Source organism: Aquarana catesbeiana, linkage group LG12 (genome assembly GCF_042186555.1).
Source record: "Aquarana catesbeiana isolate 2022-GZ linkage group LG12, ASM4218655v1, whole genome shotgun sequence".
Classification (NCBI taxonomy): domain Eukaryota; kingdom Metazoa; phylum Chordata; class Amphibia; order Anura; family Ranidae; genus Aquarana; species Aquarana catesbeiana.
Window position 1 is genome coordinate 11,876,524 of NC_133335.1, and position 26,084 is coordinate 11,902,607.

At 42.9% G+C, this 26,084-nt stretch overlaps 1 long non-coding RNA gene across 1 annotated transcript in view; it reads left to right on the top strand.

Annotated features, from left to right (window-relative positions):
• The window catches only part of LOC141113897 (uncharacterized), a 78,941-nt gene extending 60,170 nt beyond the window's left edge, over positions 1-18,771 (top strand). The window contains exon 4 of the long non-coding RNA XR_012236828.1: positions 17,801-18,771. This is a non-coding gene — a long non-coding RNA (uncharacterized lncRNA). The remainder of the gene's footprint in view (positions 1-17,800) is intronic.
• Positions 18,772-26,084: the final 7,313 nt, after the last annotated feature.

A 26,084-nucleotide genomic window follows, 5' to 3' on the forward strand; every position in this document is an offset into this window, starting at 1 on the left:
AACTCAAATATGCAAAAATTCGGAATTCGGAAATTCGAAAATTCGGAAATGTGAAAATCCGAATTTTCGGATTTTTGAATTACGAATTCCGAATCTTCAAATTTCCGAAAAAAAGCAGAAAAATGAATGAAATGAAAACTAATTTTTTGTTAGTGCACGTCTATTAATTGTTCTCTGTGGCTTTGTCTATTGCCTAAGAGGATTATTCGTATGCTAATTATTTTTCTTTTTTTATTTCTGTTTTTATCTCGGATTGGTGTCGCCATTTGTGAAATTTTATATCACTAACCTTGTTGGATTTTATACTAATGGATGCAATGCTATCTACACTCCTACATTGTATTTTGTACGAAACTCAATAAAGCTTGATTTTCGATTTAAAAAAAAGGAAAAACTTTAGTGATTTACAGCCAATTATTTCCTAATAAATGAATAAACTGAGGTTTTATAACTTTTTGTATAAAATTTTCATCTTTAATTCAAGTGCACCAGCTAGCTACAAATTATAAATATAAAATTATATATCTCAAAAAATGTATTTCATATGCAATACATATTTAAAAATACCAATGCGTTCCCTTTAAGCTTTAGGTCTGCTTTATCATTACGCACCATTAATTATGTTTCTGTAGAACAGAAAATTGTTTTCCAAACCTTCCGCCCTGAATGAGAATTGTAGATTTTTTTTTTGGTACCACTGATATAAATAAGCGTGCTGTGCAGACAAGGATCCCAGCTGTTCTATAATAATTAATCTGATTTTACAGCAAATCCCTGTTGCAATTAAAAGGTCTATCTATTTTGTCTTCCTGATCACAAGCGTCGAGAAAACCTTATCCTTTCGCTTCAGGAGTAGAGAACAAAAGATGGTCAGGATAAGGAGGATAGAAGCTCTTTTTGGCTGATAATTCAGTCATTCTAGCAAAAAGAACATTTTGAAATTTAAAGGTGCGCTGTTGCCAGACTAAACGCATGGCATACATGTGCCACCAGCCCAGGGCTTGTTCTTCACAGAGGCATAGAACTTCACCATTTGTGAAATACACAAATTGTTTGTTGGGATTCTAAGAACACCTAGTCATTAGACTGCAATTCCCTAACCCAAGGATTCCCAACTCCACCCATCTTAGCCTCGGTTCACACCAGAGGCGGCACGACTTGCAGGTCGCCTCACCGAGGAGACCTGCACACGACTGCCCGGGCGACTTGCAAAACGATTTCTGTATAGAAGTCTATGCAAGTCGCCCCAAGTCGCCCCCAAAGTCGTACAGGAACCTTTTTCTAAGTCGGAGCGACTTGCGTCGCTCCAATTAGAACGGTTCCATTGTACTGAACGGGACGCTACTTGTCAGGCGACCTAGGTCGCCTGACAAGTCGTCCTAGTGTGAACCGAGCCTTAGGGTTGCCACCTGTCCGGATCTTACCTCGAAAAATCCAGGTTTTGACTCATGTGTCCAAGTTTAAGCCTGTCTGAAACCCGGACACATTATTTAGATGGGACTGTGGCTCCCCTACTAACCAAGTACCACAACAAGTCATTATTATTAGTCCTTTCCCTAACCCTAATAGTCCTTTCCCTAACCCAAGGATTCTCAACTCCACCCATCTTAGGGTTGCCACCTGTCTGGATCTTACCCTGAAAAATCCAGGTTTTGTGTCCGAGTTTAAGACTGCCTGAAACCCGGACACATTATTGAGACCGGACTGTGGCTCCCCAACTAACCAAGTATCACAACGAGTGCATAGGTCTGCCCACAGCCTGGGCACGCCCTAATCACCAGGGTTGCCAACCATTCGGAGGGCTGCAGTCGTCTAAACTGAGTGTCTGGGACTCTCTCTCTCTCACACTGCACAGAGCCAGCACAGTTCCACCCCCCCCACCCCAAGGGTGGGAGAGGAAAGAGGGCTTGATCTGCTCCACCCCACCCCTTAATGCCGTCCCACACTCCAATCCCTGGTGTGCTGTGTCTCAGAAAAGGAATGGAGAATGGAAATTTGAGGCCCAGCATCCTGCAGATACATGGTGGATGAAAGGTGCCGATGCCTGAGCCTCCATCCTCGGGTGAATGAGCTCACCATCCATCCCCTGTCTGTGACTGAAGTATCCCCCCATTCCTTTTCTCTCCTGCCTCCGAGCAAGTGAGTACATTAACCACATAAAGACTACATGGGGAAAAGTTGTCGCTTGCCCCAGTCACAGTGAAGATCCACCTGACTGTTAATACCTCAAAGTGAAGGGGACATTAAAAAATGATTAACAGTAAGTGACTGTAAAAGTCCATATATAGTCCGTGGTATTAGAACCTTGAAGGCAGCCCAGTGGAGATAAGAAGCAAATCTTGGAAGGCTGAAGGAGAAAGCACAGAGGCGCCACTCTAAGTGCAGTAAACGTGGAATTTTTAATGAGCAAATTGAACATATATACTCACAAAAGTAGGATTAAAAAGAGCATGTCAGGAGTAGGTAAATAAGCATCCAGGAGGGAGTCCATCTGTGGCTGTGCACTGGTGTGGTGGAGCAGGTTGCACCGGTGGTTGCCGCTTTTCCTGGACCTCGTTCACACAGGAAGCCGTCATCCCCCACAGATGGACTCCCTCCTGGACGCTTATTTACCTACTCCTGACATGCTCTTTTTAATCCTACTTTTGTGAGTATATATGTTCAATTTGCTCATTAAAAATTCCACGTTTACTGCACTTAGAGTGGCGCCTCTGTGCTTTCTCCTTCAACCACTTAAAGACCGCCCACCGCATATATACTGCGGCAGGGCGGCTCTATTGTGCAAAACAACGTACCTGTACGTCATTTTGTGCAAAAGATAGTGTGGGCACGCGTGTGCCCGCTGCACGGAGGGGGAGCCAAATAACGTGTGTCTGGCGGACCCGATGTCCGCCGGCCAACCGCGATCGCTCCATAGAGAGGCAGAAAGGGGATCTGCCTATATCAGTGATGGCAAACCTTGGCACCCCAGATGCTTTGGAACTACATTTCCCATGATACTCATGCACTCTCCAGTGTAGTTGAGCATCATGGGAAATGCAGTTCCAAAACATCTGGGGTGCAAAGGTTCACCATCACTGGCCTATATAAACAAGGCAGATCCCCGTTCTGACAGGGAATTACACAGAGATCTTCTGTTCCTTGTAAGCAGGAACTTGGATCTCTGTGTTCTTCCTGTCAGTACTTCCCCCACACAGTTAGAACACACCCCCAGGGAACACTCTTAACCCTTTGATCGCAAATCCCTGCAAATGTCATTTATACAATGTCGGTGCATTTTTTTTGTTAGCACTGATCACTGTAATAATGTCACTGGTCCCCAAAAAGTGTCACTTAGTGTCAGATTTGACCTCTGCAATGTCGCATTCCCACTAAAAATCACTGATCGCCGCCATTACTAGTAAAAATAATTGAAAAAAAAAATAAAAGTCCATAAATCCATCCCATATTTTGTAGACGCTATAACTTTTGCGCAAACCAATCAATATACGCTTGTTGGGATTTTATTTTACCAAAAAAATGCAGCTATATCCATACTGTATATAGTTTGAGCTAGAGGTGAAATGATCGCATTAGTAATTTTTCTAAATATTCACATTGCTAATAGCTGACACGTCTTTTAAACCTCTTTGATTGACAGAAACACATAACATTATTATATAAAAAAACCCGTAGTGTTGACCTTCTGCTAAATGGCCACTTTTTGTAATGGATACATTCTTTTAGTAACAGAAATTCAGTTCTGTACCAAAACTTACAAATGCATAATAAACTATAACTGAATATATATGCAGTGGGGACGAAAAGTTTTTGTTATATTGCAGCCATTTGCTAAAATCATTAAAGTTCATTTTTTTTCCTCATTAATGTACACACAGCACCCCATATTGACAGAAAAACACAGAATTGTTGACATTTTTGCAGATTTATTAAAAAAGAAAAACTGAAATATCACATGGTCCTAAGTATTCAGACCCTTTGCTGTGACACTCATATATATAACTCAGGTGCTGTCCATTTCTTCTGATCATCCTTGAGATGGTTCTACACCTTCATTTAAGTCCAGCTGTGTTTGATTATACTGATTGGACTTGATTAGGAAAGCCACACACCTGTCTATATAAGACCTTACAGCTCACAGTGCATGTCAGAGCAAATGAGAATCATGAGGTCAAAGGAACTGCCTGAAGAGCTCAGAGAGAGAATTGTGGCAAGGCACAGATCTGGCCAAGGTTACAAAAAAATTTCTGCTGCACTTAAGGTTCCTAAGAGCACAGTGGCCTCCATAATCCTTAAATGGAAGACGTTTGGGATGACCAGAACCCTTCCTAGAGCTGGCCGTCCGGCCAAACTGAGCTATCGGGGACAAGAGCCTTAGTGAGAGAGGTAAAGAAGAACCCAAAGATCACTGTGGCTGAGCTCCAGAGATGCAGTCGGGAGATGGGAGAAAGTTGTAGAAAGTCAACCATCACTGCAGCCCTCCACCAGTCGGGGCTTTATGGCAGAGTGGCCCGACGGAAGCCTCTCCTCAGTGCAAGACACATGAAAGCCCGCATGGTGTTTGCTAAAAAAAACACCTGAAGGACTCCAAGATGGTGAGAAATAAGATTCTCTGGTCTGATGAGACCAAGATAGAACTTTTTGGCCTTCATTCTAAGCGGTATGTGTGGAGAAAACCAACCACTGCTCATCACCTGTCCAATACAGTCCTAACAGTGAAGCATGGTGGTGGCAGCATCATGCTGGGGGGGTGTTTTTCAGCTGCAGGGACAGGATGACTGGTTCAAATCGAGGGAAAGATGAATGCGGCCAAGTACAGGGATATCCTGGACAAAAACCTTCTCCAGAGTGCTCAGGACCTCAGACTGGGCCGAAGGTTTACCTTCCAACAAGACAATGACCCTAAGCACACAGCTAAAATAATGAAGGAGTGGCTTCACAACAACTCCGTGACTGTTCTTGAATGGCCCAGCCAGAGCCCTGACTTAAACCCAATTGAGCATCTCTGGAGAGACCTAAAAATGGCCATCCACCAACGTTTACCATCCCCCCTGACAGAACTGGAGAGGATCTGCAAGGAGGAATGGCAGAGGATCCCCAAATCCAGGTGTGAAAAACTTGTTGCATCTTTCCCAAAAAGACTCATGGCTGTATTAGATCAAAAGGGGGCTTCTACTAAATACTGAGCAAAGGGTCTGAATACTTAGGATCATGTGATATTTCAGTTTTTCTTTTTTAATAAATCTGCAAAAATGTGAACAATTCTGTGTTTTTCTGTCAATATGGGGTGCTGTGTGTACAATATGGGGTGCTGTGTGTACATTAATGAGGAAAAAAATTAACTTAAATGATTTTAGCAAATGGCTGCAATATAACAAAGAGTGAAAAATTTAAGGGGGTCTGAATACTTTCCGTCCCCACTGTATATATACATCACACAAATTCTAACCTAGCTAACTAATTAATTAAGTAACCATATCAAATAACTAATTATATTATGGATAATCTTTGATTTACTATGTAAAAGATCTCTTCAAGCATTTTTGCTCAGTTCTATGACATATTACCCTAATGCCGCGTACACACGGTCGGAATTTCCGACAGGAAATGTTCGATGGGAGCTTGTTGTCGGAAATTCCGACCGTGTGTAGGCTCCATCGGACATTTGTTGTCGGAATTTCCGACAACAAAAATTTGACAGCTGGTTCTCAAATTTTCCGACAACAAAATGCGTTGTCAGAAATTCCGATTGTGTGTACAGAATTCCAACGCACATAATTTAACGCATGCTCGGAATCGAGCAGAAGAGCCGCACTGACTATTGAACTTCATCTCTCTCGGCTCGTTGTACGTGTTGTACGTCACCGCGTTCTTGACGTTCGGAATTTCCGACAACATTTGTGTGATTGTGTGTATGCAAGACAAGTTTGAGCCAACATCCATCGGAAATAAATCCATGGATTTTGTTGTCGGAATGTCTGATCGTGTGTATGCGGCGTATGTGTATTCTTTTCTGTGAAACCACTGACCTACTGACCTTTAGTCATAAACTCTGGACATGGAGAACAACCGGTAGAAAAATGACGTTCACACACCTAACTATTTTAAGATCTGTCTTAAGCTGAGCTAAGTGAGCTTTTTCAAAGTCAAAGCTTAAAAGGGGACACAAACGGCATAAATACAGATCTTGGTTATAAAGCCAAATTGATAAAAATTATTCTACAGTCCACAGAGCTCCCCCTTAAAAAAATAAATGTGCCATACACTGCTAAAAAGTTTGGGTTTTGGTGGGGAAAAGGTGGCAACCCTACCCCATCTGCATCTTTTGCAGTACACTGAAAGAGTGTAAAACCCTCCAATTTTATGTACACCCCCCCTCCTGCATTATTAGGAAACATTCCCACCCCTAATTTTCTACAAAGAAATGTCCAAAAAAAATTTGCAGAATGCTGGGATGGTGGGAGGTTGTACTGCAAAAAATGATACGGGAGGAGGTTGTGGTTGGATCTAAAACCTGAGACAACAAGGACAGCTGTATATATAAAAAGAGAGATAAAACGTTCTCCTTACTGTCATTTACGCACACACATAAAACCATTAATGCATAAAGTATGGTATAAAGTGACAGATCCAGAGGATACATGCACTCCTCCTCACCCACTTCAACAATAAACACAATGGTACATTATGTGTGTGCTTTGAAATGCATGATTTTCACAGCATGGCGTGTAAGCCTAACACGTAAGGTGTAACTAAACCCAAGAATAAAGGCGCAATACATTGTAGCCTATCCATCTGGCTGCATTGGTTTCCTTTTTCCCTTCATTTTCGCCTGGTGATCCTGCTAGCAATGGGACTCTTTAATGACGGGAATGGTACCACTGGATTGGTGTAGGGCCAATGTGGTTCCCATATTTAAAAAGGGATCAAAGTCTTTACCAAGTAACTCTAGACTTGTTAGTGTAACTTCTATAGCTGGGAAAGTAAATGGAGAGTTTAACCACTTCAGCCCCGGAAGATTTGGCTGCTCAATGACCAGGCCATTTTTTGTGATACGGCACTGCGCCGCTTTAACTGACAATTGCGCGTTCGTGCGGCGCTGCACCCAAACAAAATTGACGTCCTTTTTTTGAATAGAGCTTTCTTTTGGTGGTATTTGATCAACTCTGTGGTTTTTATTTTTTGCGCTATAAACAAAAAAAGAGCAACAGTTTTGAAAAAAAAAAACAATATTTTGTACTTTAGGTTATCAGTGGTGTACTCCACTTTTTGGTTGCCATGGACAATCTCAAGTTTCCAGGCAGAAACAACAGTATATATCATATAAAAGTGCATGCAGGGCACTGGACAAAGCACGAAGGACAAACGGGATGTGAAAGGATTTGATACAGTAATGTAATCTGTATGATTACAGTGTACTGTATGTGTTATGTTTTTGTACTTTTTGAATTCTCCACCAGGCTCCGCTCTCATGCGCCTAGACGCTCGCAGGGAATGGAGCCCGGCACACAGAGCATTAGGCGAAAGACACAGCCCGCAGGCACAGCGGGGGGGGGGGGAGAGACACGACATCGCAGGATCCTGGGGATAAGGTAAGTAACCTGGACCAGGATCCTGAGATGCAATCTCGAGTGGGGCTACCACTAATGGTACTGAAATTAAACCCTGAGCCACACCTGGGATTACCGCCAGGGAGGTTAAGAGAGGTATGGACTCCAGAGAGAGAGATATCATTTTGCCCCCCTGTACAAATCATTAGTAAGGCCTCATCTGGAATATGCAGTTCAGTTTTGGGCACCAGTTCTCAAAAAGGATATCGGGGAACTGGAGAAAGTGCAGAGAAGGGCAACCAAACTGATAAGAGGCATGGAGGAGCTCAGCTATGAGGAAAAATTGGAGGAACTCTCTCTTGAGAAGAGGAAATTAAGGGGGGATATGATCACTATGTACAAAAACATAAATGGTCCATATCGTGAACTTGGTGTTGAGTTATTCACTTTAAGGTCATCACAGAGGACAAGGGGGCACTCTTTATGTCTAGAGGAAAAAAGATTTAATCTCCAAATATGTAAAGGTTTCTTCACAGTAATGCCGTGTACATACGGGCGGACTTTTCGACCGTGTGTGGGCTTCATCGGAACTGCAGCGGACTTTTTCGGTCGAAAATCAGATGGACTTTAGATTTGGAACATGTTTCAAATCTTTCCGACGGACTCGAGTCCGGTCGAAAATGCTAGTCCGATGGACGAAAACCGACGCTAGAGCAGCTATTGGCTACTGGCTATGAACTTCCTTGTTTTAGTCTGGTTGTACGTCATCACGTACGAATCCGTCGGACTTTGATCGTGTGTAGGCAAGTCCGTTCGTTCAAAAGTCCGTCGAAAGACCATCGGAAAGACCGTCGGAAAGACCGTCGGACCTTTGATGCCGAAAAGTCCGCCCGTGTGTACACGGCATAAGAGCTGTGAAAATGTGGAATAGACTCCCTCCAGAGGTGGTTCTGGCCAGCTCAGTAGATTGCTTAAAAAAAAGGCCTGGATTTTTTTCTAAATGTACATAATATAGCTGGGTACTGACATTTATAGGTAAAGTTGATCCAGGAAAAATCAGATTGCCTCTCGGGGGATCAGGAAGGGATTTTTTTCCCTGCTCTAGCAAATTGCATCATGTTTTGCTGGGGTTTTTCGCCTTCCTCTGGATCAACTGTGGATGAAGGATTGTGTATATGGGATTGTATGATTTTTTTTTGGTTGAACTAGATGGACTTGTGTCTGTTTTCAACCTGACTAACTATGCACTTCCTGTGCTAGGGTGACAACACTCACTCACTGCACTGTATCTATGGAGAATTAGCATTGTCACACTAGGCTGCTGTCATGATTTGAACTACAAACAACTCCCTTTCCTCATCTTCATTACAAAGGGGAGGTGGAGAGCTGATTGATGGGGAAGTTAAAAAATATTGGAGATTTCAATTCAGTGCAATCTACAATTTAATATAGTTGTACTTTTATGTACAAATGGCAATTACCACTCAGACTATGTCTCTTTGACCTAAACCTGAAAATGAAGCATCGAAGCCCCCCAGCAGCATTGTCTGATTGGCCCATTCATATCAGTCACATACTCCATCTGCTACTGAACGGTGCAGCTGGGGAGTGAAAGAAAGACAAGTATGGGAGGGAGGGGACAGATTAAAAACACACCTATTTCTTTGTCTTAAATGAGCAAAGTACAAGTTTGCTTTAACCTCTAACTTAACTCAAAAACATTTTACTGTAATGTTTCCACTTAATTAGACCTCACCTAAACACCAGGTCTAAGCCTTAACCTGAACCCTAAAATATAACCTGCTGAACCCAAACACTAACCCTAGGACTACTCCATCACCTAAACCCAAACACTAACCCTCAGGGCTGGACTGGGACAAAAGTTCGGCCCTGGACTTTATCCACACTGGCCCACTTTTTTTGAACACGCACAAAAACAGTATATAAGCTAGGCATGGTACAGGAGATGGTCAGAGACTGAGGACATACTACAAGAGATGGTCAGAGACTGCAGACATACCACAGGAGACGGTCAGAGACTGCAGACATACTACAGGAGATGGTCAGAGACTGCAGACATACTACAGGAGATGGTCAGAGACTGCAGACATACTACAGGAGATGGTCAGAGACTGCATTTATGGCTGAACCCAGTGCAAAAGTGTAATGTATCACAGGGTTGCTCCACTCTATTTAAACCAGCGCTGCAAGATCAGGTCAGTAATCGTCCTTTGAAAGTACACTCATGTGACAGAAGACAGCAGCACATCCAATTTCCAAAATACAAATTGTCTTACAAACAGTGAACTGGTCAGTATTAATGGAGGACAATAAACAGTTAATGGGTCTGTTTAGCTTCTAGCCTGAACTAGCAGTAAATCCTTCCAAAAAACATCACAGAAACCATGCAGCACACACAGATCTCTGGCTAAATAACTGAAAAGAAGCTGAAATGGTTAACAGCCAGCCATGTGTCTCACTATCACTGGACAGAGAATACTGATCTTATCAGTGTGCAGGAAAGGCAGCTATAAAAAAAAAAAGTACATAGATTTCTGGAAGACACAGCAGCCAGTGTATATGTGACATTGCTCCCGAGTCCCACGATCTGGTTTCCATTCAGCTAGCGCTCTGTGTGCTGCAGGACTGATTTTTCTGTAGCTGTGGTCATACCTTCTTGTATCTCATGGCTTCAGATATTGTGTGTTTCTCCTTCCTCATGCTCCCATTCAGCCCCACTCCAGCACCTGTGTATTCAAATGTGGCGGGCTGGGGAGGGTTACACTGATTGGCTGTGGATGTGTGGGAGGAGTGGAGCAGGTCCTTGCTTTTACTCTCATAAGCAGAGGAGCACAGAGACTCGTGCTGTCACTGTAAACCGGCCCACTGAGCCATCGGCCCACCGGGAAATTCCCGGTAGTCCCGATGGCCAGTCCATCCCTGCTAACCCTACTCCATCACCTAAACCCAAACACTAACCCTACTCCGTCACCTAAACCCAAACACTAACCCTACTTCGTCACCTAAACCCAAACACTACACCTAAGACTACTCCATAGTCTAATGCCTAACACTAAACATAAGACTATTACCTAATGCCCAGCACTAACTGTAAGACCACTCCATCGCCTAATGTCCAATCATAAACCTAACACAATTCCGTCACCAAATGCCAAACACTAAACCTCTGCTGTCAGAATATAATGTCCTAGTGGGGAGGATTCCTCTATCTATCTTGCTTGTGTAGATGGAGGAATCCATTCATTTTTATTTTGTTCAGCCCGCTGGCTAATCATAAAAAGAAAAACAAGTAAGCCATGGCTTACGACTATTCCATCACTTAATTGCCACCACTAAATATAATACTATTCTGTCACCAAATGCCCAATGCTAAATTTGGGACTACTTCATCACCTATTGTCCAATCCTAAAGCTAGCACACCTCTGTCACCAAATGCTCAACACTAAATCTAAAACTACTCCATCACCCAATGCCCATCACCAAATGTAAGATTACTCACCTAATGTCCAATCCTAACCTTAACTTGCCTACATTACCTAATGCCAAACACTAAATCTAAGACTACTCCATCACCTAATGCCCAACACTAAATCTAAGACTACTCCATCACCTAATGGCCAACACTAAATCTAAGACTACTCCACCACCGAATGCCCAACACTAAATCAAAGACTACTCTTTCACCCAATGGCCTACACTAAATCTACTGTCACCCAATGCTCAAAACCTAATATAAGACTACTTCATCATCTATTGTCCACTCCTAAACCTAACTTGCCCCCATCACCTAATGCCCAACACTAATGCCCCGGTCGGATTTTCCGACGGAAAATGTGTGATAGGACCTTGTTGTCAGAAATTCCGACCGTGTGTAGGCTCCATCACACATTTTCCATCGGATTTTCCGAAACACAAAGTTTGAGAGCAGGATATAAAATTTTTCGACAACAAAATCCGTTGTCGGAAATTCCGATCATGTGTACACAAATCCGACAGACAAAGTGCCACGCATGCTCAGAATAAATAAAGAGATGAAAGTTATTGGCCACTGCCCCGTTTATAGTCCCGACGTACGTGTTTTACGTCACCGCGTTTAGAACGATCGGATTTTCCGACAACTTTGTGTGACCGTGTGTATGCAAGACAAGTTTGAGCCAACATCCGTCGGAAAAAATCCTAGGATTTTGTTGTCGGAATGTCCGAACAAAGTCCGACCGTGTGTACGGGGCATAATTCTAACTTACCTCCATCATCTAATGACCAACACTAAATCTAAGACTACTCCATCACCTAATGGCCAACACTAAATCTAAGACTACTCCTTCACCCAATGGCCTGCAGTACATCTAAGACTACTCTGTCACCCAATGCCCAACACCGAATATATTACTTCATCATCTAATGTCCAATCCTAAACCTAACTCGCTTCCATCACCTAATGCCCAACTACTAAATCTAAGACTACTCCTTCACCCAATGGCCTACACTAAATCTAAGACTACTCTGTCACCCAATGCCCAACACAGAGTATAAGACTACTTCATCATCTTTTGTGCAATCCCAAACCTAACTTGCCTTAATCACCTAATGCCCAACACCAAACCTAACTCACTTCCATCACCTAATGCCCAACACTAAATTTTAGACTACTCCATCACCTAATGGCCAACACTAAATCTAAGACTACTCCTTCACCCAATGACCTGCACTACATCTAAGACTACGCTGTCACCCAATGCCCAAACAACGAATACAATATTACTCCATCATCTAATGTCCAATCCTAAACCTAACTCACCTCTATCACCTAAAGCTCAACACTAAACTGAAGACTACTCTATCATGTAACGCCCAACACTAAATCTAAGATTACTCCATCACCTAATGCCCAACACTAAATCTAAGACTACTCCATCAGCTAATGCCCAACACTAAATCTAAGATTACTCCGTCACCTAATGCCCAACACTAAATCTAAAACTACTCCGACACCCAATACCCAACACTGAATGTAATACTACTTCATCATCCAATGTCCAATCCTAAGCCTAACTTACCTCCATCACCTAAAGGCCAACACTAAAGCGAAGACTACTCTGTCACCAAATGCTCAACACTAAATCAAAAACTACTCCATCACCCAATGCCCATCACCAAATGTAAGATTACTCACCTAATGTCCAATCCTAACCTTAACTTGCCTACATTACCTAATGCCAAACACTAAATCTAAGACTACTCCATCACCTAATGCCCAACACTAAATCTAAGACTACTCCATCACCTAATGGCCAACACTAAATCTAAGACTACTCCACCACCGAATGCCCAACACTAAATCAAAGACTACTCTTTCACCCAATGGCCTACACTAAATCTACTGTCACCCAATGCTCAAAACCTAATATAAGACTACTTCATCATCTATTGTCCACTCCTAAACCTAACTTGCCCCCATCACCTAATGCCCAACACTAATGCCCCGGTCGGATTTTCCGACGGAAAATGTGTGATAGGACCTTGTTGTCAGAAATTCCGACCGTGTGTAGGCTCCATCACACATTTTCCATCGGATTTTCCGACACACAAAGTTTGAGAGCAGGATATAAAATTTTTCGACAACAAAATCCGTTGTCGGAAATTTCCGATCATGTGTACACAAATCCGACAGACAAAGTGCCACGCATGCTCAGAATAAATAAAGAGATGAAAGTTATTGGCCACTGCCCCGTTTATAGTCCCGACGTACGTGTTTTACGTCACCGTGTTTAGAACGATCGGATTTTCCGACAACTTTGTGTGACCGTGTGTATGCAAGACAAGTTTGAGCCAACATCCGTCGGAAAAAATCCTAGGATTTTGTTGTCGGAATGTCCGAACAAAGTCCGACCGTGTGTACGGGGCATAATTCTAACTTACCTCCATCATCTAATGACCAACACTAAATCTAAGACTACTCCATCACCTAATGGCCAACACTAAATCTAAGACTACTCCTTCACCCAATGGCCTGCAGTACATCTAAGACTACTCTGTCACCCAATGCCCAACACCGAATATATTACTTCATCATCTAATGTCCAATCCTAAACCTAACTCGCTTCCATCACCTAATGCCCAACTACTAAATCTAAGACTACTCCTTCACCCAATGGCCTACACTAAATCTAAGACTACTCTGTCACCCAATGCCCAACACAGAGTATAAGACTACTTCATCATCTTTTGTGAAATCCCAAACCTAACTTGCCTTAATCACCTAATGCCCAACACCAAACCTAACTCACTTCCATCACCTAATGCCCAACACTAAATTTTAGACTACTCCATCACCTAATGGCCAACACTAAATCTAAGACTACTCCTTCACCCAATGACCTGCACTACATCTAAGACTACGCTGTCACCCAATGCCCAAACAACGAATACAATATTACTCCATCATCTAATGTCCAATCCTAAACCTAACTCACCTCTATCACCTAAAGCTCAACACTAAACTGAAGACTACTCTATCATGTAACGCCCAACACTAAATCTAAGATTACTCCATCACCTAATGCCCAACACTAAATCTAAGACTACTCCATCAGCTAATGCCCAACACTAAATCTAAGATTACTCCGTCACCTAATGCCCAACACTAAATCTAAAACTACTCCGACACCCAATACCCAACACTGAATGTAATACTACTTCATCATCCAATGTCCAATCCTAAGCCTAACTTACCTCCATCACCTAAAGGCCAACACTAAAGCGAAGACTACTCTGTCACAAAATGCCCAACACTAAATCTAAGACTACTCCGTCACCCAATGCCCAACACCGAATGTAATACTACCTAATCATCCAATGTCCATTCCTAAACCTAACTCACCTCCATCACCTAAAGCCCAACACTAAATCTAAGACTACTCTATCACATAAGGCCCAACACTAAATCTAATGCCGCGTACACACGATCGGGATTTTGGTTGGAAAAAGATATGATTTTCCAACGGGATTCCGCTCAAGCTTGCCTTGCATACACACAAAAGTTTGCTGAACTTTCGACCGTCAAGAACGCGGTGACGTACAACACTACGACGAGCTGAGAAAATGAAGTTCAATGCTTCAGAGCATGCGTCGAATTGTTTCCGAGCATGCGTAGGAATTTTGCGCATCGGAATTGCTACAGACGATCGCATTTTCGGATAGGAACTTTTTCCGACCGAAAAATTGAGAACATGCTCTCAATCTTTTGCTGGCTGGAATTCGGCCAGCAAAAGTCTGATGGAGAATACACACGGTCGCATTTTACGACCAAAAGCTCTCATCAGTGTTTTTCTGTCCGAATTTCCGATCGTGTGTACGCGTCATTAGATGACTCCGTCACCTAATGCCCAACACTAAACATAAGACTACCCCATCTCACCTAACTAAGTGTAATCCCAAACCTAACACACCTCCATCACCAAATGCCAAAAACCAAACCTAGGACTACTATGCCCAACACTAAACCTGAGTTGACACCATTGCCCAATTGTAAACCCTAGGACTACTCTATACTCCAGTACTACATTGTAAACTAATGCCAAACACTAATATATTCTCTCCAAGAACATACTATATTCCAAAAGCTACCATTTCTATGATTGCTCACCACGCAGAGATTCAGGCACTGAAAGCTAATGATCTGTGCTTAGAGCAGGCTGTACTCCATCCAAGCTGAACAATGAGCATACACCCCGTCCCATGCATTGACTACAGAACACCATTATTATAGATCCCCCTCATCACACGATGCCTTTAGAATCAGGAGTACAGACAGTGCTAGTTCTGGGGGGGGGCTCGTCCGGGATTGAAAGGTGATATTGATAATTTAGTGTTTTCAAATCACTAAGATATAAATACTATTGGATTTATTCTTGTAGGGATGAGGGAGAGGAGCTTGACGAGGTTTTTAAGTAACATATACTTTATCCTTAAGCACACTGACAATTACAAATCCAAACAGCGTTCACCTCGCAGCCTTTAACTTAACAACCCTGCCATTTACTAATACGTAGGTTTTAAAAGCGAAATTAGCTGTGATCGGTAAACAGTTGTCTACTTAAAATAGAGCGTAACGTCGCAGCGGAGAGAAACCGCCGACACCCAATCAGTTAATGTCTTGAACAGTTTAACACTCTCAGTGCTCTTTGGGGTAGAAAATCTCATTTCCTCTCATTATAGTGAAGCAATTATTTCTAGCACATGAAATCCATCTCGTGAACAGGATGGGGAAGTTAGCGAGGCAGGAGAAGAAAAAAAAAAAAAAAAAAAGCGCCGGCTCCTTGAGCATCTGCCAAATAAAAAGAATTCAAACAACTAAAGACAGCACTTTGAGGATGATGCGGTAAACAAGTCACACAAACCTTACAAGTGTCTGTCTAATCTGGTTGTTGTGGGGGGGGGGAGCGGGGAAATACGTTGGCCCTACAGGGGATGTAAAAAAACAGGAGAGAAATATTAAAACGATGAGCTTTTATAACACACCTACTCCTCACCATCAGCTCTGCATTTTAGGCTCTGTTTTTCCGGGGACTTCCTATATAGATCTTCCTCCAATTAGAGTTCTTTATGAATCTGCTATTAAAAAGGAACTATTCCATTTAATAAAGTCGATGTGCACCCAATCACTAAAATCTCATATCAAAAAATTACCATATGAACCCCTTCACGCTGACAGTAGGCATATATGCGGCCCCATTAGACTGGGCTTTTTTCTGTGGCATATCTGTCTTTGTGCTGGAAGCGCGCCAGCCTTCCAGCAGGAGCCCCAGGTCCCGATAGGGACCCGGAACTCCCAGTTGCGGGTCACCTGATCTCTGTGATAGCCTCTGTGAAGCCCGCCCGGTGTTTCTTTGTGACTGGAGAGGAAAGATACACTATCTTACCAAAAGTATTGGAACGCCTGCCTTTACACGCGCGTGAACTTTAATGGTATCCCCAGTCTTAGTCCGTAGGGTTCAATATTGAGTTGGCCCACCCTTTGCAGCTATAACAGCTTCAACTCTTCTGGGAAGGCTATCCACAAGGTTTAGGAGTGTGTCTATGGGAATGTTTGACCATTCTTCCAGAAGCGCATTTGTGAGGTCAGGCACTGATGTTGGATAAGGCCTGGCTCGCAATTTCCACTCTAGTTTATCCCAAAGGTGTTCCATCGGGTTGAGGTCAGGACTCTGTGTATAGTTTTGGATAAAATGTGAAAGGGTTGGCTCCTCACTCAGGAGATCCATCCTCTCTGTTGGTCCAGGTGACCATTGTTACTGATAAGAAGCAGTTGATGGGAAATCCAAATTACTGGTATTTGAGTTGTCACAAGAACAAGAGGCGAGCTTGTATCTTCCAAAGGGAAATCTGTTCTGGTGATAGAAGTCTAAAAGGAGTAATCCTGTATAGCAAGGGGGAAAAGAATGACTACAGTTGTGCTCATAAGTTTACATACCCTGGCAGAATTTATGATTTCTTGGCCATTTTTCAGAGAATATGAATGATAACACAAAAACTTTTCTTTCACTCATGGTTAGTGTTTGGTTGAAGCCATTTATTATCAATCAACTGTGTTTACTCTTTTTAAATCATAATGACAACAGAAACTACCCAAATGACCCTGATCAAAAGTTTACACACCCCAGTTCTTAGTACCGTGTATTGCCCCCTTTAACATCAATGACAGCTTGAACTTTTTTGTGGTATTTGTGGATGAGGCTCTTTATCTTCTCAGATGGTAAGGCTGCCCATTCCTCTTGGCAAAAAGCCTCCAGTTCCTGTAAATTCTTGGACTGTCTTGCATGAACGGCACGTTTGAGATCTCCCCAAAGTAGCTCAATGATATTGAGGTCAGGAGACTGAGATGGCCACTCCAGAACCTTCACTTTATTCTGCTGTAGCCAATGACAGGTCGAGTTGGCCTTGTGTTTTGGATCATTATCACTCTCCTGAGTGAGGATCCAACCCTTTCACATTTTATCCAAAACTATATAAAAAAAAAAAGTTAAGCTTTACATACTTCCATGCAGATATTTTTCTATAACAACAAGAGAAATTCCTGGTCTGAAATGCCTCAGTAAAAAAGGTGAGAAAATTAAAAAAAAACTATGCACATTTCGCACTTTTCTTCAGATATAAATACATAGAGCTTGTGACTGACCACTACCTGAGAGCAAAAGCACTGATGGCTTTTATTGTCTTTATTTTTCAGCTTTCCAAATAACAGAGACACGGGCCGTAGGCATCTCACAGCGAGAGAAAAAAGGCATGGATCATAAGACAGAGCTCCCGGACCTGAAGGTCTGAGACGTGTTTACGGATTGCAGTCCCCAGGTGATAACAACACACCATCCAGCTGCAGTTTTATACAGACCTCAAAAAAATAAAAGGCAAAGTGCTGTGAAATATGTGGCCACTGGCAGATACGGCAAGCATAAAAAGGAAATTCATGGAGCTTCAAAAACCATTGGATTCAATAATAAATAACACTAAGTCTATAGAAGGGAGTGGAAGAGGCCGAATATTGAGGGTCATTAAAATTGCATGCTGCTTGAAAGGATTTGCTATTTATTGTGCAAAAACAGGATTTCTGTACTCTCCTTAAAATCCTTAACTTGGAGTTGACTGAGGGATACAGGACTCGGTCACCTTTGGGGTTTTTAAGTGGAGTGCAGTGTGGTGCAATAACAATAATTCACACAGACGCGTGCAATCAAGAACTTGTATTGGAGAATGCAGTAATGGTTCACAATGGAACGCGGGTGGGGGGCATCCGCCCAGCCGGGGTACACTCACGGTTTACAGCAATGAGGATTCTGGACTGACAGCTGCTGTAAAGAGAGCATAATGTGGCCTGACCATCTTGTGCCCAATCGGGCAGATGTTCAAAGGAATCACAGACTCTATACTTTCCCTTGAGGAGCTTGAGAAAGGAGCGCGCCCCACAGCGCATGCTCTGAAACGCGTTGCTTAACGGCAGTACAGCACATACTATTGACTCTGCATTCCAGCCCTCCCTCTCACTGCCTGGCGGAGTTGCAAGACTCGTTTTGGATCATTCCCGTATGCCGGAAGCTGCACCGAACACATGAGCCGACAGCAGAGAGGAACCAGGCTTCCTTCCATCACATACCGCAGAGATCTTCTATGGCTTCTACTGGAACCCCCTGCGCCGGACTAATAAGTCACTATATGTGAGTGCTTTTAATACATATCTGCTATTAAATATATATAATATAATCTTGCTAAGAGGCGCCTGTTGCTGTTTTTCTTCTATACTTTCCCTCCTCGTCAGGAACCTTTCTCTAACAATAGTTCAAGAAAGGTTGACCGCACTCCCAGGTATGAAGCAGTGACGATTACTTCATTGAAGATAAAAATTCATAAAGATACATCATAAGACATCATGAGACCTCTATGCAGGCATGGCAAGACTAATAGGTTTCATGAATCAAAATTTGTTTAGTCATAATCAGAGTGCGGTCAACCTTTCTTGAACCATTGGCTGTTATCCAGGCTGTGGACTGGACTTGCACCACAAGGTTGAAGGGAGAAATCATTCCCACCTGGAGCGGCACAGCTGCCTGAAGAACCTACATCTGAAGATTGCATCAGATGAGGCCTACACATTCACCTGGTAGAACTCAGACAATAGAAGTGATGTCTACAAGGAATACCACCCTGTGGGTGAGACAGAGAAATGTCTCTAAAGTAGGGTTCCTCAACGAGGGTTCCATGGAAGCCTGGGGTTCCTCCAGAGGTTGCTCGGGGTTCCTTGGGTAATGAGCAATTTCTGCCTCTCAGATAAGTTCCCACTGACGCCATTGTTCTTTTTAGCTATCTGTAAGGGGATAATTCTTCCCGATGACCACAAGTCTAAGGAACATGCTTCCCATTGACCATCACATTAATTCAGGGTTTCTTAACCAGGGTTCCATGGAAGTCTAGGGTTCCTCCAAAGGTTGCTCGGGGTTCTTTGAGCATTGAGCATTTTCTGCCTCTCAGACAAGTTCACACTGACACCATTGATCTTTTTAGCTATCTGTAAGGGGGTAATTCTTCTCAATGACCACAAGTGTAAGGAGCATTTTTCCCACTGACCATCACACTAATGTATTATGAGTTGTAGATATAGTCATTATTAGCAGGGGTTCCTCTGTGTTGAGAAAGGCTGATCTAAAGGATACAAATGTCAGTGTGTGAAGAGCAGCGAAAACCAGAGTAAGATCCAATGGGGTCACCTGGGAACGGACAAAGGAGCTACATGGGAGACCGTTCATGTACAGCCTTGTAGCTTGTAGAAAGTCAAGCGATCTGCTGAATGTGCGAAAAGCAGTTCTGTACTTGGTAGTAGCAGATGAGTGAGAAGCTGGTTATCACCTCTAATGATCCACATTTCCTCTTGGCGACTTAGACGTGAAAACTGCAAGGGAAGAAAATTATGACTTAATAGCACAGGAAACATTTCCATCTAATGATCAATTAATATCACATGTTACAGTAAAGTATGCCAATTTTAGCACGCGCTGTCACATGTTGCAGCTTCTGGAATCAGACGAAGGAGATTATCAGGATTGTAGATACTTAAAATGTAGACGGCCTCCAGACACAAGGACAGATATTACAGATCATTATCTAGAGGTGTAACAGCACCTCCTCTCCAATACAGCAATCAGTAAAACACATATTCCCAGTGAAGTGACTGGCCTCAGGTGATACACAGAGATGAAACAAATCCACCTACATAAGTTGTACCTGTTTATCTGCAGCCTTTCCTGTACAGCCTCATAAAGCACACATTTTACACATCATCCCTAAGCTTTCAGAGGTGGGGGGGTCTGACATCACACACTGCACAGCACTGAGTGTAATCCGAGACATGAATGGAAGGAAATTACACACCCACCCCTGCACGGTCTCATAGGGAAACATGTACAGCTGCGGCTGTCAATCACGTGTTGTATGCTTGGGGTGGGGGGGGCTGTCTCGTTGGATTGCTTGGTGTAGGCTTAGACTCTTAAGCTGGTCAAAGATTGTTTGAATCTCAGCCAGTTCAGCAGAGATTGGCCGAGATTCGAACCATGTATGGGCAACCTGATTGTGCCCAAGTTGATTAGTCGATCAGCTTGAGTACAACCAGCATGTTGCATTCTTCATGCGATTATTGGCAGTGACTATAGTCCCTAGCAATAGTCACTGTGTTCTTCCTGCAGTGAAGGCTCCCCAACCCCTGAAATCTATCAGTAATTAGAAAGCAAACCTGCCCCTTGTTAGTACAAATTAATATCAGCTGGTTCAGTCTCAACTGATGTCCTCATTAAGAAGGTGTCACACAAGAAACATCTCATAATGGGTAAAAACAAAGAGCTATCTCAAGACCTTCTCAACCTTATTGTTGCAAAACATACTGATGACATTGGTTACAGAAAGGATTTCTAAACATCTGAATGTTCCAGTGAGCACTGTTGGGGCCATAATCCGGAAGTGGAAAAAACATAATTTCACCATAAACCGGCCACGACCAGGTGCTCCTCACAAGATTTCTGTCACGAATGAAAAGAATTATCAGAAGAGTTGTCCAAGAGCCAAGGACCACTTGTGGAGAGCTTCAGAAAGACCTGGAATTAGCAGGTACAATTGTTTTGAAGAAAACAATAAAGCCTCGTACACACGCTTAGATTTTCGGACAACCGAACGTCCATTTTTTGTGGCATGCTAGTCTCATGTCGAAAGTGAAGAGGTTACTCACAATCCGAAAATTTTCGTACAACAGAATACAACGTCAGAAGTGACGTAATGTGTTGAATAGTTTTGTATGTGTTCTTTCATTTCTGAGCATGTGTAGTCTTGCCCTTACAATTTTTTTCGTACGAAAACCGCACTAAAGAAATTAAAATCGGACGTTGAGTCTGACAAAAATTTTATAGTCTGCACATCCAGCTTTTGCCTGTTGAAAAAGTAAAAGCGACTGTCAAAAGCACCATACTGACGATCCGTAAATCGGCAAACAGCTTGTCGTACAAATTTTTCCATCCGGTTTTCGTATCATGTGTACGGGTCTTAAGTGGTGCACTCACCCACCATGGCCTGTATGCACGCTCACCATGTAAGACTCCATTGCTGAAGAAAAAGCATGTTGAAGCTCGTTTAAAGATTGCTGCACAACATTTAGGCAAGCCTGTGAAATGCTGGGAGAATATAGTCTGGTCAGATGAGACCAAAACTCAACTCTTTGGATGCCATAATACACATCATGTTTGGAGGTCAACAGTGAGGTTCGGAGATAGGAACATCATGGTGTGGGTGGGGCCGTTTTTCAGCATATGGTACTGGCAAACTTCATATTATTGAAGGAAGGATGAATGGAAAAATTTACCAAGACATTCCTGATAAAAATCTGCTGCCATCTACCAGGATGATGAAGATGAAACGATGGTGGACGTTTCAGCAAGACAATGATCCCAAACACAAAGCCAAGGGCACTCTCAATTGGTTTCAGTGAATGGCCCAGCCAATCACCTGACTTGAATCCAATAGAAAATCTATGGAAAGAACTAAAGATCAGAGTTCATAGAAGAGGCCCCACGGAACCTTCAAGATTTGAAGACTGTTTGTGTGGAAGAATGGGCCAGAATCACACCTGAGCAATGCATGTGACTAGTTTCTCCATACAGGAGCCTGCGTCTTGAAGCCGTCATTACCAACAAAGGATTTTGTACCAAGTAATAAATACATTTCAGTTAGCGTGTTCAATACTTTTTCCCTGTGTACTTCCATTTTATTACACAGAACTTCATTTCTGAACGTGTTTGTTTTGGTGTCTTTGTATGTATGGATTGTTACCGTCATGTGGGGAACGTTTCATTACAATAGCACCTTTACCAATAGATTTACCTAGAAAAATGGTGATGTCTTCAATACTTATTTTACCTGCTGTATCTAAGAGGGGATCTCTCTCACTTTGGAGAGATCTCCTTCACTTCTTTTTCTATCTACAGTGCCTTGCAAAAGTATCCCCCCCCCCCCCCCCCCTTGGCTTTTTACCTATTTTGTTACATTATAACCTTTAGTTCAATGGGTTTTTTTTTAATAAAAAAAAAAACTGATAATTGGCATGTGCGTATGTATTCACCCCCTTGGTTATGAAGCCCATAAAAAGCTCTGGTGCAACCAATTACCTTCAGAAGTCACATAATTAGTGAAATGATGTCCACCTGTGTGCAATCTAAGTGTCACATGATCTGTCATTACATAGACACAGCTTTTTTGAAAGGCCCCAGAGGCTGCAACACCTAAGGAAGAGGCACCACTAACCAAACACTGCCATGAAGACCAAGGAACTCTCCAAACAGGTAAGGGAAAGTGAAGGTAAATCTTTCAAATGGGACATGGATGGTAAACACAAAAAAGCCAACAGAGGTTCTAATCTTTCCTTACTCAGTCCAAAGTGGAAAAATGTTTTGCCTATAAATATACATTACACTAGTATTGGACTACCATGCTTCTTTAGGCTGCATTCACACCTGAGCATTTTCAGCTGATAAAACGCTCGAAAAAAAACGCCCAACAAGCAAAATCCCATTCATTTTAACGGGACCCGTTCACATCTGAGCGTTTTGTCACCTGAAACAAAACGCCCTAAGCTCAAAAAAGAACATGAGCTTCTTTGGGGTAGATTACAGGTGTTTTTCTGCCTTTCACATTGGTGACCTGAACAAAAACGCAGCAAAATCGCGGTAAAAACACACGTGACTTTGAAACGCTCAGGTGTGAATACGGCCTTATGCTGCGTACATACAAGCAGACTTCTCGTCGGACTGAACTCCGATGGACTTTTCGACGGAGTTCCAATGAAATAGACTTGCCTACACACGATCACACCAAAGTCCGATCGTTTCTAACGTGATGACGTACGACCGGACTAGAATAAGGAAGTTCGTAGCCAATAGCTGCCCTTACGTCGTTCTTTGGTCCGTCGGACTAGCATACAGACGAATGGATTTTTCGATAGGAATCGAGTCCGTCGGAAAGATTTGAAACATGTTCTATTTCTAGGTCTGTCGGAATTTTCGACAGAAAAGGTCAGATGAAGGTCCGACGAAGCCCACACACGATCAGAATGTCCGACGGAATCGTTCCGTCTGACCTTTTCTGTCGGAAAGTCCGCTCGTGTGTACGCGGCATTACTTCCTGTGGATAATGGTTCTTATTTGGTTTGTCCAGTTTAGAAGTGATATTTGTCAAAGTCAAACTTTTGATGGATTAGGTTGTCCAGGTTTGTTTCCACCATCAGAATCACATAGCTGAAGATAGTGTTTAGTTCTGAGGAATATTTCCCATCACACAGCCCCTCTGCAGTCACAACATAATTGTCCCAACGCTTACAAGTTGGATGCCAACTGGTTTGGTGCCAACCGTTATTGCATGTATAAAGCTTCATTCATATGACATCACTCAAACCAGACCGAATAAAACCGAAGTGTGGAAAGCATGGCGAATTGTCTTCTGATTGGAATCCCTGCTGACTGGGTATTTATACACGGAGGAGCATTGCAATGGAGCCGAAGATGATAGATTTGGCTCATTAGCCTGGAACACAATAGAGTTTCTAATGCCCGAGCAAACAGAGTGAGCGATACTTACTAATTCCAGCATCTGTAAACTGATGAATGGAGCCGTGTGGGGTCCGTTTATCACAGTCACTGCCGCCGGAGAGGAATCACAAGATGGGTTCTGCTCTGTGTGTTTTTTTTTTTTTTTAAAGGGGGATGCATTTGCGTTTTAATTTGTAACAATCAAGGATCTAATTAGGGCAACGCAATTAATATCTGTCCAAAAAAAAAAGGACTGTAAAGCTGGCCATGGACTGATCGAAATTTGTCCGGTTCAGCAGGGACCGGCTGAATTTCAATCCACGTGGAAGCCGTTCCTGTTTAGACAGAAGTTGAATGTTAGAAACGGGAATGTTGAAAAAGTTTTGCCGATCAGCCTCGCTTGTGTGGATGGAAAAATCTGTTCTTTTTTTTTCGTTCAGCCCACTTGTTCATTAACTGCTTCCTGACCAGGCCATTTTTTTTTTTTTTTTTTTTTGCGATACGGCACTGCGTTGCTTTAACTGACAATTGCGCGGTCATGCAACGCTGTAACCAAACAAAATTTACATCCTTCTTTCCCCACAAACACAGCTTTCTTTTGGTGGTATTTGATCACCTCTGCGTTTTTTTTTGCGCTATAAACAAAAAAAGAGTGATTTAAAAAAAAAAAAAAAAACACAATATTTTTTACTTTCTGCCATAATATATATCCAAAAAAAAAAATAAAAAAACCCCAAATATATTGATTGGTTTGCGCAAAAGTTATAGCGTCTACAAAATAGGGGATAGATTTACGGCATTTTTTTCTTTTACTAGTAATGTTGGCAATCTGCAATTTTTAGCGGGACCGCGACATTGCGACGGACACTTTTGACACTTTTTTGGGACCACTGACATTTATACAGCGATCAGAGCTAAAAAGAGCCACTGATTACTGTATAAATGTCACTGTCTCTCTCAGGAGCTATCACGGCTGCCGGGCACGTGCATCAGCTCCTACGTCACGCGCCCCTTATGCCCCTTAAAGCGCCCGCCGTACAACTACGGAGATTTGCGCAGGGGAGCCAACCTGCGGCAGCTGGTCGGCAAGGGGTTAATATACACTATAGTACCAAAAGTATTGGGACGCCTGCCTTTACACGCACATGAACTTTAATGGAATCCCAGTCTTAGTCTGTAGGGTTCAATATTGAGTTGGCCCATCCTTTGCAGATATAACAGCTTCAACTCTTCTGGAAAGGCCGTCCACAAGGTTTAGGAGTGTGTCTATGGGAATGTTTGACCATTCTTCCAGAAGAGCATTTGTGAGGTCAGGCACTGACGAGAAGGTCTGGCTTGCAGTCTCCGCTCTAATTCATCCCAAAGGTGTTCTATCGGGTTGAGGTCAGGACAGTCAAGTTCCTCCACCTCAAACTCGCTCATCCATGTCTTTATGGACCTTGCTTTGTGCACTGGTGCGCAGTCATGTTGGAACATTAAGGGGCCATCCCCAAACTGTTCCCACAAAGTTGGGAGCATGAAATTGTCCAAAGTGTCTTGGTATGCTGACGCCTTAAGAGTTCCCTTCACTGGAATTAAGGGGCCAAGCCCAACCCCTAAAAAACAACGTCCACACCATAATCTCCCCTCCACCAAATGATTTGGACCAGTGCACAAAGCAAGGTCCATAAAGACATGGATGAGCGAGTTTGCAGTGGAGGAACTTGACTGGCCTGCACAGAGTCTGGCTCTGTGACATCAGCCAACAGCGGGCTTCAGACTGCTGTCTGCTGAAAATGGGTCACAGGAGTGCAGAGCGAACTGCACTCCTGTGATCCACGGGAGAAGTACAGACAAATGAGCTTTCCCCCTACTTCTCCTTTAAACCCCTAAAACTAAAAGGTGAACCTACAACCTCCCTGG